Consider the following 4,379-nt stretch of genomic DNA (forward strand, 5'->3'; position numbering starts at 1 on the left):
CTGGTGTCAATAAAGGCGCTGCCCCGGCGGCCTGTGCGGGGGAGGGGAGGCACTGGGTGTACTGGTTGTACTGGTCATACGGGGCCCGGGAACAGTGGGGTGAACTGGGGGGGAACTGGGATGGGGGGCCAAGCCCAGTGGTGTAAACTGGGGTGGAACTGGGATGGGGGGCCAAGCCCAGTGGTGTAAACTGGGGTGGAACTGGGATGGGGGGCCAAGCCCAGTGGTGTAAACTGGGTGGAACTGGGATGGGGGGCCAAGCCCAGTGGTGTAAACTGGGGTGGAACTGGGATGGGGGGCCAAGGCCAGTGGTGTAAACTGGGATAGAACTGGGATGGGGGGCCAAGCCCAGTGGTGTAAACTGGGGTGGAACTGGGATGGGGGGCCAAGCCCAGTGGTGTAAACTGGGGTGGAACTGGGATGGGGGCCAAGCCCAGTGGTGTAAACTGGGATAGAACTGGGATGGGGGCCAAGCCCAGTGGTGTAAACTGGGGTGGAACTGGGATGGGGGGCCAAGCCCAGTGGTGTAAACTGGGTGGAACTGGGATGGGGGGCCAAGCCCAGTGGGGTAAACTGGGGTGGAACTGGGATGGGGGGCCAAGCCCAGTGGTGTAAACTGGGTGGAACTGGGATGGGGGGCCAAGTCCAGTGGTGTAAACTGGGGTGGAACTGGGATGGGGGGCCAAGTCCAGTGGTGTAAACTGGGGTGGAACTGGGATGGGGGGCCAAGACCAGTGGTGTAAACTGGGTGGAACTGGGATGGGGGGGCCAAGCCCAGTGGTGTAAACTGGGGTGGAACTGGGATGGGGGGCCAAGACCAGTGGTGTAAACTGGGGTGGAACTGGGATGGGGGGCCAAGCCCAGTGGTGTAAACTGGGGTGGAACTGGGATGGGGGCCAAGCCCAGTGGTGTAAACTGAGGTGGAACTGGGATGGGGGGGCCAAGGCCAGTGGTGTAAACTGGGGTGGAACTGGGATGGGGGGCCAAGACCAGTGGTGTAAACTGGGGTGGAACTGGGATGGGGGGGCCAAGCCCAGTGGTGTAAACTGGGGTGGAACTGGGATGGGGGGGCCAAGCCCAGTGGTGTAAACTGGGGTGGAACTGGGATGGGGGGCCAAGACCAGTGGTGTAAACTGGGGTGGAACTGGGATGGGGTGCCAAGCCCAGTGGTGTAAACTGGGGTGGAACTGGGATGGGGGCCAAGCCCAGTGGTGTAAACTGAGGTGGAACTGGGATGGGGGGCCAAGACCAGTGGTGTAAACTGGGGTGGAACTGGGATGGGGGGCCAAGACCAGTGGTGTAAACTGGGGTGGAACTGGGATGGGGGGGCCAAGCCCAGTGGTGTAAACTGGGGTGGAACTGGGATGGGGGGGCCAAGCCCAGTGGTGTAAACTGGGATGGAACTGGGATGGGGGGGCCAAGCCCAGTGGTGTAAACTGGGGTGGAACTGGGATGGGGGGGCCAAGCCCAGTGGTGTAAACTGGGGTGGAACTGGGATGGGGGGCCAAGCCCAGTGGTGTAAACCGGGGTGGAACTGGGATGGGGGGCCAAGCCCAGTGGTGTAAACCGGGGTGGAACTGGGATGGGGGGCCAAGTCCAGTGGTGTAAACTGGGGTGGAACTGGGATGGGGGGCCAAGACCAGTGGTGTAAACTGGGTGGAACTGGGATGGGGGTGCCAAGCCCAGTGGTGTAAACCGGGGTGGAACTGGGATGGGGGGCCAAGCCCAGTGGTGTAAACTGGGGTGGAACTGGGATGGGGGGCCAAGCCCAGTGGTGTAAACTGGGGTGGAACTGGGATGGGGGGCCAAGCCCAGTGGTGTAAACTGGAATACAACTGGGATGGGGGGCCAAGCCCAGTGGTGTAAACTGGGATAGAACTGGGGTGGGGGGCCAAGCCCAGTGGTGTAAACTGGGGTGGAACTGGGATGGGGGGCCAAGCCCAGTGGTGTAAACTGGGTGGAACTGGGATGGGGGGCCAAGCCCAGTGGTGTAAACTGGGGTGGAACTGGGATGGGGGGCCAAGCCCAGTGGTGTAAACTGGGATAGAACTGGGATGGGGGCCAAGCCCAGTGGTGTAAACTGGAGTGGAACTGGGATGGGGGGCCAAGCCCAGTGGTGTAAACTGGGGGGGAACTGGGATGGGGGGCCAAGCCCAGTGGTGTAAACTGGGTGGAACTGGGATGGGGGCCAAGGCCAGTGGTGTAAACTGGGGTGGAACTGGGATGGGGGGCCAAGCCCAGTGGTGTAAACTGGGTGGAACTGGGATGGGGGGCCAAGCCCAGTGGTGTAAACTGGGGTGGAACTGGGATGGGGGGCCAAGCCCAGTGGTGTAAACTGGGATAGAACTGGGATGGGGGCCAAGCCCAGTGGTGTAAACTGGGGTGGAACTGGGATGGGGGGCCAAGCCCAGTGGTGTAAACCGGGGTGGAACTGGGATGGGGGGCCAAGCCCAGTGGTGTAAACTGGGGGGGAACTGGGATGGGGGGCCAAGCCCAGTGGTGTAAACTGGGTGGAACTGGGATGGGGGCCAAGGCCAGTGGTGTAAACTGGGGTGGAACTGGGATGGGGGGCCAAGTCCAGTGGTGTAAACTGGGGTGGAACTGGGATGGGGGGCCAAGCCCAGTGGTGTAAACTGGGTGGAACTGGGATGGGGGCCAAGCCCAGTGGTGTAAACTGGGGTGGAACTGGGATGGGGGGCCAAGCCCTCTGGTGTAAACTGGAATACAACTGGGATGGGGGGCCAAGCCCAGTGGTGTAAACTGGGATAGAACTGGTATGAGGGGCCAAGCCCAGTGGGGTAAACTGGGATAGAACTGGGATGGAGCTGGGCCCAGTGGTGTAAACTGGGGTGGAACTGGGATGGGGGGCCAAGCCCAGTGGTGTAAACTGGGATAGAACTGGGATGGGGGGCCAAGCCCAGTGGTGTAAACTGGGGTGGAACTGGGATGGGGGGCCAAGCCCAGTGGTGTAAACTGGGATAGAACTGGGATGGGGGGCCAAGCCCAGTGGTGTAAACTGGGGTGGAACTGGGATGGGGGCCAAGCCCAGTGGTGTAAACTGGGGTGGAACTGGGATGGGGGGCCAAGCCCAGTGGTGTAAACTGGGATAGAACTGGGATGGGGGGCCAAGCCCAGTGGTGTAAACTGGGGTGGAACTGGGATGGGGGGCCAAGCCCAGTGGTGTAAACTGGGATAGAACTGGGATGGGGGGCCAAGCCCAGTGGTGTAAACTGGGGTGGAACTGGGATGGGGGCCAAGCCCAGTGGTGTAAACTGGGGTGGAACTGGGGTGGGGGCTGGGATCACTGGTGGGAACTGGGGGTAACTGGGGTGCGGCCCAGCCCCAGTGGTGTAACTGGGGTGTAACTGGGCCAGGGGTCAATGATGCAAGCAGGGGTGGAACTGGTTTTACTGGGCCCAGTGGCGTAACTGGGGTGGAACTGGGATGGGGGCCAGGCCCAGTGGTCCAGACTGGGGGCTTTAATGGTCCAAACTGGGGTGTTACTGGGATGAAGGGCCAAGCCCAGTGGTGAAAATGGGTGGAACTGGGGTGTAACTGGGATGGGGCTGGGCCCACTGGTGGGCACTGGGAAGCCACTGGGGTTTAACTGGGATGGGGGGCCAAGCCCAGTGGTCCAGACTGGGGTGTAACTGGGATGAAGGGCCAAGCCCAGTGGTGCAAACTGGGTGTAACTGGGATGGCAGCCAGGCCGGATCATCCAAACTGGGGTGTAACTGGGGTGGGGGCCAAACCCAGTGGTGTAAACTGGGGTGTCACTGGGGTGGACTGGGGTGGAACTGGGATGGGGCTGGGCCCACTGGTGAGAACCAGGGGGGGCACTGGGGGTAACTGGGGTGGGGCCCAGTGCCAGTGGTGTAACTGGGATGTAACTGGGGTGTAACTGGGGTGGGGCCCAGACCCAGTGGTGTAACTGGGATGTAACTGGGGTCTAACTGGGGTGGGGCCCAACTCCAGTGGTGTAACTGGGATGGAACTGGGGTGTAACTGGGGTGGGGCCCAGACCCAGTGGTGTAACTGGGATGGAACTGGGGTGTAACTGGGCCAGGGGTCACTGATGCAAGCAGGGGTGGAACTGGTCTTACTGGGCCCAGTGGTGTAACTGGGCTGTAACTGGGCGGACCCAGGTGTCCCTGGGGGGGGGCACTGGGAGCGCTCGGACCAGTCGAAGCCGGGAACTGGGAGGAACTGGGAGGAACTGGGGTGGGACTGGGACTTTCGGGGGCAGGCGAGGGTCCCAGGAGTGCCCCAGAGGGACCCTGGCGTCCCCATCGTCCCCAGATGTCCCCAAGGGGACCCCTTTGTCCCCAGATGACCCCGGGGGGACCCCAGTGTCCCCAGCTGACCCCAAGGGGACCCTG

Source organism: Gavia stellata, unplaced genomic scaffold (assembly GCF_030936135.1).
Source record: "Gavia stellata isolate bGavSte3 unplaced genomic scaffold, bGavSte3.hap2 HAP2_SCAFFOLD_623, whole genome shotgun sequence".
In the NCBI taxonomy this organism is placed as follows: Eukaryota; Metazoa; Chordata; class Aves; order Gaviiformes; family Gaviidae; genus Gavia; species Gavia stellata.